Genomic DNA, 15,386 nt, shown 5'->3' with positions numbered 1-15,386 from the left:
TGGGCCCTGTATTGTTCAACATCTTTATCAACGATTTAGATGAAGGAATTGAGGGTAAACTGATTAAATTTGCTGATGACACAAAGCTAGGAGGGATAGCTAATACTAGAGAAGAGAGAGAGAGGATTCAAAAAGATTTAAATAAACTGGAGAAGTGGGCAGCAACTAACAGAATGGTTTTTAACAGGGAGAAATGCAAAGTACTACATCTGGGCAATAAAAATGGAAAAAGCATATATAGAATGGGAGGAATAGGGCTAAGTGACAGCACATGTGAAAAAGACTTGGGTATACTAATAGATCACAGACTGAATATGAGTCAACAGTGTGATGCAGCAGCAAAAAAGGCAAATGCAATTCTAGGATGTATTAACAGAAGCATACAGTCTAGATCACGTGAAGTCATTATTTCCCTCTACTCCTCTTTGGTCAGACCTCATCTGGAATATTGTGTCCAGTTTTGGGCACCACATTTTAAAAAAGACATCAACAAACTGGAGCAAGTTCAGAAAAGAGCGACCAGAATGGTGACCGGTCTGCAAACCCTGTCTTATGAGGAAAGGTTGCAGGATTTGGGAATGTTTAGTTTGCAAAAGAGAAGACTGAGAGGAGACTTAATAGCTGTCTACAAATATCTAAAGGGCTGTCACATTGTAGAAGGATCAACTTTATTCTCATTTGCACAAGGAAAGACTAGAAGCAATGGGATGAAACTGAATGGGAGGAGACACAGATTAGATATTAGAAAAAACTTTTTGACAGTTAGAGTGATCAATGAGTGGAACAGGCTGCCACGAGAAGTGGTGAGTTCTCCTTCAATGGAAGTCTTCAAACAGAGGCTGGACAGACATCTGACTGGGATGATTTAGCGAATCCTGCTTTGAGCAGGGGGTTGGACCAGATGGCCCAGGAGGTCCCTTCCAACTCTACGATTCAATGATTCTATGACCCTGGAAACACCGCCCAGTTGGCTGGCTTGCAACATGAATTGGCTCAGCAGCGAGACACCCAGTCACATATTCTCAGCTACATGACTTCGGTGGACGGTCGGTTGCTCGCTTTGCACTCGGCCGCATCTGCTCCTCCAGCCGCGGGTTCCCATCCTCCTCCGCGGTTAGCCAAGCCACCCCGCTATAGCGGAGACGCCAAATTATGCCGGGGTTTTTTAAATCAGTGCAGTCTCCATTTTGAACTGCTGCCCCAGCAGTACCACACTGATCGAGCCAAAGTGGCCTTCATCATTTCTCATCTAAAGGGGGACGCTTTGGCTTCGGTCAACCCGCTCTGGCAACGTGATGACCCAGTAGTTACTCAGCTTTCCGTTTTTCTGGATACTTTTCGTCGAGTTTTTGACGAACCAGGCCGTTTAGCCTCCACCACTGAGGCTTTGTTTAACTTATGTCAGGGTTCTTTAACTGTGGGCCAGTATGCTATCCAGTTTAGGACTCTCTCCTCAGACTTAGGTTGGAATAATGAGGCCTTGGTGGGAGCTTTCTGTCGAGGCCTCTCAGGTCGTATAAAGGATGAGCTCGCTGGTCGTGACACCCCAACTACCCGAATTGATCTCCGCTTTCAAGAGCGTGCCAGGGAGAGAAGGGTCTCTCGTCCATTATCTTCTGCCTGCAGGCCACCCAGTCCTCGACCTAGGAGTCTCCCTTCACCTCCAGCACCCGAACCTACAGTATGCAGGTGGATCGCCTGAAGCTCTCTGACCAGCGTCGTAGGGAGAGGAGCCTCCACGGTCAGTGTTTCTACTGCGGTAGCGGTTCCCATCTCATCCGAACTTCTCCGCCTAGGCCAGGTAAGAGAGGCCTCCCTAGGTGTATATGATACCTCTCTCCCTCTCACTTTGTCTGTCTTCTTGCATGTTGGTGGAAAGCGGGCTTCTCTGGTGGCCTATGTGGACTCGGGTGCTGCCGGGAATTTTATTAGGCTAGAGGAGGTAAATAAGCTTTCTGTTCCCGTGAGGGCCTTGCAAAAACCGCAAGTTCTCGCCTCCGTATATGGTCGACCCCTGCTAGAGACTGTTACTTTAGTTACTCATGAAGTGGAGTTGCAGGTAGGGGCGCTGCACAAGGAGAAAATTATGTTTTATGTCTTAGCAGGTATTTCTCACCCTATCCTTCTTGGTCTTCCTTGGCTGCGGCTCCACGAGCCCACCTTAGATTGGCATAGTGGCAACGTCTTGCGCTGGAGGGAGTCTTGTCAGGCTCGGTGTCTGCTGTCGGTGCGTCCCGTAGGTGTCCCTCGTCCTTCTCTTGTTCCCCTTGGATTGCCATCAGTGTACCATGATTTTTTGGATGTTTTTGACAAGAAAGAGGCTGAGACTCTTCCTCCGCACCGTCCCTACGACTGCCCCATCGAGCTCGCTCCTGGTACCATTCCGCCTCGTGGTAGGATTTATCCTCTCTCCCCGGCAGAGATCCAAGCCATGTCTGAATACATCCAGGACAACTTGGCCAGAGGCTTCATTCGGAAATCTTCGTCCCCTGCAGGAGCAGGCGTCTTTTTCGTAAAAAAGAAAGATGGGTCCCTGCGCCCGTGCATCGATTATCGTGTCTTGAATCGTATCATGGTGAAGAATAAATATCCAATACCACTCATCTCTGAGCTTTTTGATTGCTTGATGGGGGCGCGTATGTTCACTAAGCTTGATCTATGAGGGGCCTACAATCTGGTTCGCATACGCTCCGGGGACAAGTGAAAGACTGCATTTAACACGTGAGATGGACACTACGTGTATTTGGTTATGCCCTTTGGGCTTTGCAACGCACCTGCAGTACTCCAAGAACTCGTTAATGAAGTCTTTCGAGATCTCCTCTACTCCTGTGTCGTAGTTTACCTAGACGACATCTTGGTCTTCTCTCCTGATCTGGCCACACATGGCCGAGACGTCCGCCAAGTCCTTCTACGTTTCAGAGAGAACCACCTTTTTGCCAAGTTGGAGAAATTCCTCTTTGAGCAAACTTCATTGCCTTTTCTTGGTTTCATCGTTTCAAACTCGGGATTAGAGATGGATCCTGAGAAAGTCTCGGCAGTTCTCAATTGGCCACGTCCCCTCGGAGTCAAGGCAATTCAGCGTTTTTTGGGTTTTGCCAATTATTATAGGCAATTTATCCCTCATTTCTCTTCTTTGTCTAAACCCATTTCAGCTCTTGTCCGCAAAGGGGCCGATCCCAATCATTAGCCCTCTGAAGCAGAGGCTGCCTTCGAGGCCCTGAAGCAAGAATTCGCTAAGTCTCCTGTACTTCATCGCCCGGATGCCAGCAGGCCATTCATCCTCGAGGTTGACGCATCCTCGGTGGGAGCTGGAGCAGTTCTCCTGCAGAAATCCTCCTCGGGCCGCACTCTTACCTGCGGATTCTTTTCTAAGGCTTTCTCCGCTCCCGAACGTAATTATGCCGTTGGAGATAGAGAACTCTTGGCCATAAAGATGGCTCTTGAGGAAAGGCGCCATCTTCTCGAGGGTGCTCTCCATCCGTTCATCATTTTCACGGATCACAAGAATTTGGCCTATCTTCAGTCCGCCCAGATGGTCACTGTTCTTCGAAAGATTTGACTTTGAACTCCACTTCCGACCCGGGGAGAGGAACATCAAGGTGGATGCTCTTTCACGGTCCTTGCTGTCTATTGACAAGGAGGAGGGTCCAATCCATCTCATTGACCCCTGCCAAGATCCTTACCGTAGCTCCAGTAAGCCTGGTCTCCCCACCATCTGGTAAGACCTGTGTTCGGAGTGGAGATAGATTAAAGGTTCTACGCTGGAGTCACTCATCAAAGTTCTCTGGACATGCCGGAGTTAACAAGACTCTCTCGCTTGTCTCCCGCCATTACTGGTGGCCTTCGCTTCGCAAAGATGTCCAAGACTTCATCGTCTCCTGTCCTTCTTGCGCCCGGAACAAGGTTCCCCGGCATGCTCCTGCGGGACTCCTGCATCCGTTACCTATACCTGCAAACCCATGGACTCATATTGCCATGGATTTCGTCACTGACTTGCCTCCTTCGTCTAGATGTACTGTGATATTGGTGGTCGTGGATCGATTTTCCAAAATGGCCCACTTTATCGCTCTGCCTGGTCTACCTACCGCTCCCAAGTTGGCAAAGATCTTTTTGCCTCACATTTTTCGCCTCCATGGTTTCCCTCAGCATATTGTCTCAGATCGAGGAGTCCAGTTTACCTCCCGTTTTTGGCGAGCTCTCTGTGGATTACTGAAGATAACATTGGATTTCTGCTCAGCCTATCACCCTCAGTCGAATGGTCAAGTCGAGCGAGTCAACCAAGTGTTAACATCTTACCTTCGGCATTTTTCCAGTGCTCATCAAGACGACTGGGTCTCTCTCCTTCCTTGGGCGGAATTTGCCTATAACAATCATCCAAGTGAAGCCTCCCCCAAATCTCCCTTTTTTGTGGTTTTTGGTCAACACCCTGGCATTCCTCTTCCTGTGTCCCCCACCTCGGGTGTGCCGGCAGCAAATTCCTTGTCTGAGGACTTCTCTCAGATTTGGAGGGAGACCAAAGTGGCTCTTGAGAGTGCCAGCCTCAGAATGAAGCGGTATGCCGACAAGAGATGGCTAGACGTTCCCCTGTATCGCCCTGGGGATAAGGATTGGTTAGCTTCCCGACATATCAGGTTTAAAATTCCCTCCTACAAGTTAGGTCCACGTTACATTGGTCCCTTTGAGGTCTTAAGCCGCATCAACGACATGGCCTACAAGTTGAGATTACCCGCCTCACTAAAGATTCCCAACACCTTCCATGTATCTCTCCTTAAACCAGCCGTGTTTAACCACTTTCATTCTGCACCTTCTCAAATTTCCCAACCATGTAGCTCGGATAACACCTTTGAGGTACGAGATATTTTGGCTATGAAGACTGTTAAAGGGAAGACTGTTTTTGATTGATTGGAAGGGTTTTGGTCCCGAGGAGAGCTCATGGGAACCCCAGGAGAATATTGATGCTCCCCGCATCATGAGACAGTTTCTCTCCAACGTTAGGAGGATGGAGCGTAAAGAGGGGGGTACTGTCACGGCTCCTGCTCCTGCTCATCTCTGCGCGCTCTGCCCAGCGCGCTCCTGCTTCTCGGCACGTCCCCACGCCCGGCCTTCGGCTCCCTCGGCGTCAGGTACGTGCACACAGCGTGCGGCCTCCTGGGTAGTGTGACGCGTTGACCCCGCCCCCAACATGGCGGCGCCCACCGCTACATATGCTCGGCGCCTGCTCTGGTAAGGCACCTAGTTATCATATGCGGTGACGCTGTCTGGTGCGGCGTCCACTGTGTTCTCAGGCCCCCTCCCGTCCTCTGTCTGTGCTGTGTTTAATTCCTCTGGGTCTCCCTTGTCCGCTGCCTGCTTCGTCTCGGCCAGTCTCTCCTGTACTCTGCACTCTGTCTCCCTAGTGCTTTCCCTCCTCTGTCCTGCCTCCTGCTCTCCGCTCTCCGTCTCTGTTGTTTGCCTTCCTACGCCTTGTACTTCATCGTGCCTCTTTGCCTTTACAGCCTCCAGTTCTGTGCTCCCCCGGCTCTCCGGTCCAGTAACCCTCTTGGTCTCTGTGTTGCCCGGTGAACTGCTTATCGGACACGTCTGTGCCTTCTTACCCTCTATTGCCTCAGTCGTCCCTTTGGTTCCGGCTGTTGCGGCTCTATCCCCTGGAGGTCTGTCCCTAACACTCCCTGTATAGGGGGTGGTCCTCACCTGGGCACTCGCCCCCGGGGGCTCTGGAGCAGTGACCCAGAGGGTCCACATTCAGGTACATCTTTATTTTTCCTCTTAACACCGTAACATTCTCAACTACTGTAGCTCAAAGGAAGGTCAGGTTTATAACTTCTCTAATCAGCCAAACTGTTTTCAGCTGTGCTATCATACTTGCACAAGGGTTTTAAAGGGTATTCTAAGCATTCTTAGCCTTCTTACACAGTTAGCAAACACAAAGTACCATAAGAACACTGGAGTGATGGTTGTTGGAAATAGGCCTCTATACAATTATGAAGATATTGCATTACAACCCAGACGTTTGCGGCTAGAATAGTCATTTACCACATCAACAATGTATAGAGTGTATTTCTGAATCATTTAATGTTCGCTTCATTGGAAAAAACTGTGCTTTTCTTTCAAAAATAAGGAAGTTTCTAAGTGACCTTAAACTTTTGAACGGTAGTGTATATAATACTAGCTGAAGAGCCTGGCGCTGCCCGGGCATAGTAACTAACTACAGTTCGTTATAACAAATTATAACGATTATATCTATATATATAAAGCTGTGTATATAGCGCCGCCCCCTCCGCATAGCCACACTCACTAATACCCCACATCATTCCGTCAGCCAGAGCCATTGGACTACTATCCCTAATATCCCACATCATCCCGTCAGCCAGAGCCACCGGACTACTACCCCTAATATCATACATCATCCCGTCAGCCAGGGCCACCGGACTACTACCCCTAATATCCCACATCATCCCGTCAGCCATAGCCACTGGACTACTACCCCTAATATCTCACATCATCCTGTCAGCCAGAGCCACTGGACTACTACCCCTAATATCCCACATCATGCCATCAGCCAGAGCCATTGGACAACTACCACTAATATTCCACATCATCCCGTCAGAGCCACCGGACTACTACCCCTAACATCCCACATCATTCCGTCAGAGCCACCAGACTACTACCCCTAATATCCCACATCATTCCGTCAGCCTGGGGTCACAACCAGAGCGCTGAGTGGAACGGTCCTAAATTCCATACTGGGGATCCCTTTAAGAGATTCCTGGCGTCAGAACCCGAATGCTGAGTGGATTTGCCCAACCTTCCATACCAATGATCCCTTCAATAGAAGCCTGGTGTGAGAGTCAGAGCGCTGAGGAATTTACCCTAACTTCAATACCGGAGATCCCTTTGAGAGGCCTGGGGTCAGTACCAAAGTGCAGAGTGGATTTGCCCTCACTTCCATACCGGGGATCCCTTTAAGAGGGGCCTGGGATCAGAGACTGGGGTCAGAACCAGAGCGCTGAGTGGATTTGCCCTGACTTGTATACCAATGATCCCTTTAATAGAATCCTGGGGTCAAAACCACAGCGCTGAGTGGAACGGTCCTAACTTCCATACCAGGGATTCCTTTAAGAGAGCCTGGGGTCAGTACCAGAGCATTTGAAGGCCATTGCCCTGACTTCCATACCGGGGATCCCTTTAAGAGAGTGCATGGGGTCAGAACCAGAACGCTGAGTGTAATTTCCCTAACTCCCATACCGGGGTTCCCTTTAATGGATTTGCCCAGACTTCCATACCAATGATCCCTTTAATAGAAGCATGGGGTCAGAATCAGAGCGCTAATGGATTTGCCCTATCTTCCATATTGGAGATCCGTTTAAGAGAGGCCTGTGGTCAGTACCAAAGCACAGAGTGGATTTGCCCTCAGTTCCGTACCGGGGATCCCTTTAAAAGACCCTGGGGTCAGAACCACAGCGCTGAGAGGAACGGTCCTAATTCCATACCGGGGATCCCTTTAAGAGAGGCCTGGGGTCAAAACTAAAGCGCTGGATGGATTTGCCCTCACTTCCATACCAATGATCCCTTTAATAGAAGCCTGGGGTCAGAATCAGAGCGCTGAGGGATTTGTCCTAACCTCCATACCGGAGATCCCTTTAAGAGGGAAGATGTGCCTATGGGATGGAGGATGTGTGATCGGTTCTATGGGCACGGGAGGGGAGATTCATTTCTGTCATGCGCTCTCTGCTCTTTTCTGGTGGGCAGACAATGGCTGGGAGCTTATGTTCCTGGGGATGCTAGATTTCTCCCACCATGTCAGTGTCTGCTGAGGGGTTGTCGAGTGGGAAAACGGTTGCTCATAACAACCAATCACGGCTCAGCTTCTTTTAAACAGCTCTGGTGAAATGAAAGATGCTTCGTGATTGGTTGGTGATACACACATACATACTTTCAACTTTGTATATACAGTACAGACCAAAAGTTTGGACACACCTTCTCATTCAAAGAGTTTTCTTTATTTTCATGACTATGAAAATTGTAGATTCACTCTGAAAGCATCAAAACTATGAATTAACACATGTGGAATTATATAATTAACCAAAAAGTGTGAAACAACTGAAAATATGTCTTATATTCTAGGTTCTTCAAAGTAGCCACCCTTTGCTTTGATTACTGCTTTGCACACTCTTGGCATTCTCTTGATGAGCTTCAAGAGGTAGTCACCGGAAATGGTCTTCCAACAGTCTTGAAGGAGTTCCCAGAGATGCTTAGCACTTGTTGACCCTTTTGCCTTCACTCTGCTGTCCAGCTCACCCCAAACCATCTCGATTTGGTTCTGGTCTGGTAACTGTGGAGGCCAGGTCATCTGGCGTAACATCCCATCACTCTCCTTCTTGGTCAAATAGCCCTTACACAGCCTGGAGGTGTGTTTGGGGTCATTGTCCTGTTGAAAAATAAATGATGGTCCAACTAAACGCAAACCGGATGGAATAGCATGCCACTGCAAGATGCTGTGGTAGCCATGCTGGTTCAGTATGCCTTCAATTTTGAATAAATCTCCAAAAGTGTCACCAGCAAAGCACCCCCACACCATCACACCTCCTCCTCAATGCTTCACGGTGGGAACCAGGCATGTAGAGTCCATCCGTTCACCTTTTCTGCATCACACAAAGACACGGTGGTTGGAACCAAAGATCTCAAATTTGGACTCATCAGACCAAAGCACAGATTTCCACTGGTCTAATGTCCATTCCTTGTGTTCTTTAGCCCAAACAAGTCTCTTCTGCTTGTTGCCTGTCCTTAGCAGTGGTTTCCTAGCAGCTATTTTATCATGAAGGCCTGCTGCACAAAGTCTCCTCTTAACAGTTGTTGTAGAGATGTGTCTGCTGCTAGAACTCAGTGGGGCATTGACCTGGTCTCTAATCTGAGCTGCTGTTAACCTGCGATTTCTGAGGCTGGTGATTCGGATTAACTTATCCTCTGCAGCAGAGGTGAGTCTTGGTCTTCCTTTCCTGGGGCGGTCCACATGTGAGCCAGTTTCTTTGTAGCGCTTGATGGTTTTTGCCACTGCGCTTGGGGACACTTTCAAAGTTTTCCCAATTTTTCGGACTGACTGACCTTCATTTCTTAAAGTAATGATGGCCACTCGTTTTTCTTTACTTAGCTGCTTTTTTCTTGCCATAATACAAATTCTAATAGTCTATTCAGTAGGACTTTCAGCTGTGCATCCATCAGACTTCTGCACAACACAACTGATGGTCCCAACCCCATTTATAAGGCAAGAAATCCCACTTAATAAACCTGACAGGGCACACCTGTGAAGTGAAAACCATTTTCGGTGACTACCTCTTGAAGCTCATCAAGAGAATGCCAAGAGTGTGCAAAGCAGTAATCAAAGGAAAAGGTGGCTACATTGAAGAACCTAGAATATAAGACATATTTTCAGTTGTTTCACACTTTTTTGCTAATTATATAATTCCACATGTGTTAATTTATAGTTTTGATGCCTTCAGAGTGAATCTACAATTTTCATAGTCATGAAAATAAAGAAAACTCTTTGAATGAGAAGGTGTGTCCAAACTTTTGGTCTGTACTGTATATAGATAGATAGATAGATATTATAGTAAAGTTATGATTCTAAGCAATATGTCTAGCGTATAGAATGTCTTTGTAAAGAAATTAGCTACTTTCACTATGAACGCTAAAATTCTGATCGCAGACTTTTCGAGTTCCTTCAGCTTAGTAAAAAAAGGCAACTTCTCAGTGTTTTTATTTGCACGATCCAGGAATTTGAAGCGTTGGAGATCCTGATTCCACTCATTGATCACTATGTCAAAAGTTTTAATATCTAATCTGTGCCTCCTCCCATTCAGTTTCATCCCCTTGCTTCTAGTCTTTCCTTGTGCAAATGAGAATAAAGATGATGCTTCTACAATGTGACAGCCCTTGAGATATTTGTAGACTGCTATTAAGTCTCCTCTCAGTCTTCTCTTCTGGAAGCTAAACATTCCCAAATTCTGCAACCTTTCCTCATAAGACAGGGTTTGCAGACCGGTCACCATTCTGGTTGCTCTTTTCTGAACTTGCTCCAGTTTGTTGATGTCTTATTTAAAATGTGACACCCAGAACTGGACACAGTATTCCAAATGAGGTCTGACCATAGAGGAGCAGAGGGCAACAATGACTTCACTTGAAATAGACTGTATGCTTCTGTTAAAAAAACCTAGAATTGCATTTGCCTTTTTTGCTGCTGCATCACACTGTTGACTCATATTCAGTGAGTGATCTATTAGTATACCCAAGTCTTTTTCACATGTGCTGTTGCTTAGTCCTATTCCTCCCATTCTGTATATGCTTTTTTCATTTTTATTGCCCAGATGTAGTACTTTGCATTTTTCCCTGTTAAAAACTATTCTGTTAGTTGCTGCCCACTGCTCCAGTTTATTTATATCTTTTTGAATCCTCTCTCTCTTCTCTAGTATTAGCTATCCCTCCTAGCTTTGTGTCATCAGCAAATTTAATCAGTTTACCCTCAATTCCTTCATCTACATCATTGATAAAGATGTTGAACAATACAGGGCCCAGGACAGAGCCCCGTGGTACCCCACTTGAGACATTCTTCCAACTGGATGTGCAGCCATTTACGACCACTCTTTGGGTCCGATCACTAAGCCAGTTATGAATCCACCTAACAGTTGCCTTGTCCATTCCATACTTAGCCATTTTTTTCAGTAAGGATTGTGTGAGATACTTTGTCAAATGCTTTGCTGAAGTCAATATATACTATATCTACAGCATTTTCCTGATCCACCCAATCAGGAAATTAAGTTAGTCTGACATGACTTATTAGTTACAAACCCATGCTGACTCTGTTTAATCACTTCATTCTTATCCAGGTATTGACATACATGTTGTTTAATAATTTGTTCAAAGATCTTTCCTGGTATAGATGTCAGACTCACTGGCCTATAGTTGCCTGGGTCCACCTTCTTCCCCTTTTTGAAGATAGGAACAACATTTGCTCTTCTCCAGTCTTCTGAGACTTCTATTCTCCAAGAATTTTCAAAGATTATGGAGAGGGGTTCAAAAATTTCTTCTGCTATCTTCTTCAGTACTCTGGGGTGTAATTCATCTGGACCTGGAGACTTGAATTCATTTAGGTTAGCTAAGTGTTTCCTCACTATCTTTCTGTTTATAGATATCCTGGATTATTCTATTCCCTTAATAGGACAGTGAAGAACAGTTGATGTTACATTTCCTTTCTGAGAGAAAACAGATGCAAAATAGGAATTTAAAAGTTCGGCCTTCTCAACATCCTGTCTTACCATTTCATCATTTTCATCCTGTAAAAATCATATAGCATCTTTGACTTTTCTTTTACTTTTGACATATCCCCAAAATCCTTTATTATTGCTTTTGATGTCTCTTGCAAGCCTCAATTCATTGTCAGCTTTAGTAAATCTGATTTGTGCCCTGCAAGTTCTGCAGACTGCATTATATTCTTCTTTAGATATGCCTCCCTCTTTCCATTTTATAAACATTTCTTTCTTCCTTTTTAGCATGTGCTTAAGTTTTGTGTTCATCCATCCTGGTTTCCTTAAATGCTTCCTATTCTTCCCTCTTTTCGGAATTGTTAACAATTGGGCTTTGAGAATTTCATTTTTCAAGATTTCCCATCCTTCCTGGACATTTTTGTCCTTAAGGATATGCAGCCATTGGATCCCTCCAATTCTCTTTCTGAATCCCTTAAAATCTGCCTTTCTGAAATCTAACCTTAACGTCTGAGTCTTCACAGGTCTTCCTCCTCTAGTTATCCAAAATTCTATAATAGCATGGTCGCTACCTCCTAGGGTCCCAGCCACTTTTATCTCCTCAACCATTTCCTCCCTGTTTAAAAGGATTAGATCCAAGGTAGCAGATCCCCTTTTTTTCTCCCCTACCTTTTGGAAGATAAAGTTGTCAGCAAGAGAGGATAAGAATTTCCTTGACCTGTTAGTTTTGCCTAAGAGAGATTCCCAACAAATGTCAGGATAGTTGAAATCTCCCGTGACAACTATGTCATATTTTTTGGAGAACTTGGCCATTTGATGCATTAAGAGTTCATCCATATCTTCAGCTTGCACAGGCGGCCTGTAGTAAATGCCTACAATGGTGTCCTTTCCATTGTTCTGTCCTTGTACTCTTACCCAAACAGTTTCCACAAAACTACCAGTCTCTGAAGCTTCAATCTCTGTGCAGATATATGCGTTTCTAACATACAATGCGACACCTGCTCCACGTTTATCAAGTCTGTTTCTAGCAAATAAGTTGTATCCTTCTAGCTTTGTATTCCAATCATGTGTATTGTCCCACCAAGTTTCGAATGACATCATATTTCTTTTCCTGTGTTAGTAGTTCCAATTCCCCTTCTTTGTTGCCCATGCTTTGTGCCTCAGTATAGAAACATTTTAGTTTGTGATTGGTTTCTCTTTCTCCAATATTTTTATTATTTAGATTCTTTTGTCTTTGTTCTTCCTTTCCACTTCTAATAGCAGAGTTCTCAATAGCATTTGTCAGGTGTATGGCTTTTTCTGGTCTTTTGCTTCCCTTCCCATGTTGTTCTAGTTTAAAGCTCTCCTGATGAGTGTAGCAAGGCGACTTCCAAATACATGTTTTCCAGTTTTCGTAAGGTGCACCCCATCTCTAGCAAGTAGTCCAAATTTCAAAAACTGACTGTCACATCCAAGCATAAGCATAGTGTGAACAGGTGCTTAACCTAGAGTCATCAACTCATATACATTCAAGCAAAAAAAGGAAGCACACTGTTGCGCCATAACATGCAAATATGAAAAAAGAAAAAGGAATTGCATTACTGCATTAGAAGTATGAAAAATTGAGAAAGTTTAGCGCATAAAATGGCCAAGTTATGTGTACCTGGAAGCCACGGTAAGGCATTTCTCGTTTTCCAGGACCCTGTCTATGCCAATCCTCACTAAGACTGAAGTCTCCATCTGAATGGGAACCTATGAAAAATCCTCTGTTTAGACTGAAGTCTATATCTCTGTGGAGGGGAAGTGGCCCTGCTTTGATTAAAAACGCCTGCGGCTAACAGGTGGAGTGCTCAGTCAGAAGGTAAATGAATACAAATTTCAAAAACTGACTGTCACATCCAAGCATAAGCATAGTGCGAACAGGTGCTTAACCTAGAGTCACCAACTCATATACTCTCCTGATGAGTTTAACAAGGCGACTTCCAAATACATGTTTTCCAGTCTTCGTAAGGTGCACCCCATCTCTAGCAAGTAGTCCATCATATAGGTAATTCAATCCGTGATCCAGAAATCCAAATCCTTGCTGACGGCACCATCAACGTAGCCATTTGTTCACCTGCAGAATCTTTTTTTTTACTTCAATAAATTTTTATTGCATATTTTCGAAAAAGAAAACATAAGTAACAACACCCCCAATGTAGGGGTTTAAACAAGGGAAACATAAGCATAAATGCGCATACTCATAGACTGACATAATGTATAAAACAGAAAACATATCAACACTTGCATAAAAAAATCATATGAAAAGATATATATCTTCAATGCAAAGGGGCAGACCTCTAAGTAACCACGGTTCCCATATACGATCAACCTTTTTCTTTGTAACTGACGAGTGCGCCAGAATCTGTTCATATTGACAATGTATATTAATTTTGTCCACCACTTCTCTCATGGTGGGAAGAGACATCCCCTTCCATTTAGCAGCAAAGGTGAGCCTAGCCGCAATCAGAATATGTGACACTATACCCCTGATATTTAAAGGAAAATCAGTTGTACCTATATGCAACAGTCCCAGTGATTGTGTCAGGTTAACCCGAATCCCAGTCACCTCCCTTAACAACATATTTATGGTATTCCAAAAACCGATCGCTACCGGACAGGACCACCACATGTGGCTCAACGATCCCAAACCACCACAACCTCTCCAGCAAGCCGAAGTCTGGTTTGGCCCATAATGTACCAGTTGTCTTGGACACCTATGTCACCTAAGATGCATCTTTTTTAACTGTTCTAGGTGACCAATACAAGATGACACTCTACGTATTTCTCTTAAACTATCCCTCCATTCCTCTGGATCCCACGTTGTTCCCAATTCCTCCTCCCATTTTAGCATATATGATAATTTACCATCCACCTCTGGATCATTTAATACACTATAGAGGATTGAAACACCTCTGGGGCCTGATTCAGGTCGTAGGAGGAATCCCATCACCTGCGGAATCTTTTTCCAACTCCTTATTCCATGGCCATCCACTGGGAGGATGGAAGAGAAGACCACCTGCGCTCCCAGTTCTTTCACTTTCTTACCTAAGCATTCAAAGTCACTGCAGATGGTTTCCAGGTCGTTTCTTGCTGTGTCATTTCTCCCCACATATATTAGCAGGAATGGGTAGTCATCTGTAGATCTGAAGAGTCCTGATATCCTGTCAGACACATCTTTAATTTTTGCACCTGGAAGACAGCACATATCTCTTGAGGTGATATCCGGTCTGCAGATAGCAGCCTCTGTTCCTCTCAACAGGGAAACCCCCATGACCACCACTCTCCGTTTCTTTTTCACAACATTTTTCTTTCTCCATCCAGGAGGATTCTGAAGGCGTACAAGGTTGCTGTTTGCAGGCAAAGTCTTATCCTGATGTATTTCTTCATCGTTCTCCTGCGTAAGAGCCTGGTACTGGTTCCTGAGCAGTATGGGCGCTGACTGCCTCCCGATCCTCCTGCTTCTCTGGGTCATTACCTGACAACGATGCAGATGAATGACTGTCCATGTCATACAGGGTCAAGCCAGTCCTATCAAAGCAGGAACCATTCTTACTGATCTGCTAATTGTTTTGTCTTGGAGAGGGGTCAGCTCTATGATGCCCATAAGTAATATCCCTAATCCATATGATCTATTCCTAAGACATCTATTTAGGCTGTGTGCCCATGATGAATTTTGGGGTGTTTTTGATACTGCATATTTTCAATTTGTGATTTTGCGCATAGACTTGCATTTTATACTGAAAGTCCTCAAGTATAAAACGCACATGTGTTTCCACAAAAACGCATGTAATCCACACATGTCTATAATCAATAAGGTTTTGTCAAAGCCTAATACCAGAAAAAATAAAAAACAAAGCAGGTTTGTTTAAAACATGACAGACCAATGAGACACACACTGCGCTAAAAATGTATATAAAATAAAATGCACTAAAAAACGCAAGTGACCCAATTTACGTACTAGGTGAAGAAATGATGCTGAAAATTTGCAACATCAAAAGCTCACCGTGGGAACATAGCCTTAAAGGGAATCTGTCAGCAGGTTTTTACTATGTAATCTAAGTGCAGTATGAAGGAGGGTCTGAGACACTGCTTTCAGGAATGCAAAGAGAC

This window comes from Dendrobates tinctorius, unplaced genomic scaffold (assembly GCF_039654945.1).
Source record: "Dendrobates tinctorius isolate UK_male_01 unplaced genomic scaffold, ASM3965494v1 ptg000184l, whole genome shotgun sequence".
In the NCBI taxonomy this organism is placed as follows: domain Eukaryota; kingdom Metazoa; phylum Chordata; class Amphibia; order Anura; family Dendrobatidae; genus Dendrobates; species Dendrobates tinctorius.
Note: the sequence above shows the minus strand (reverse complement) of the source record.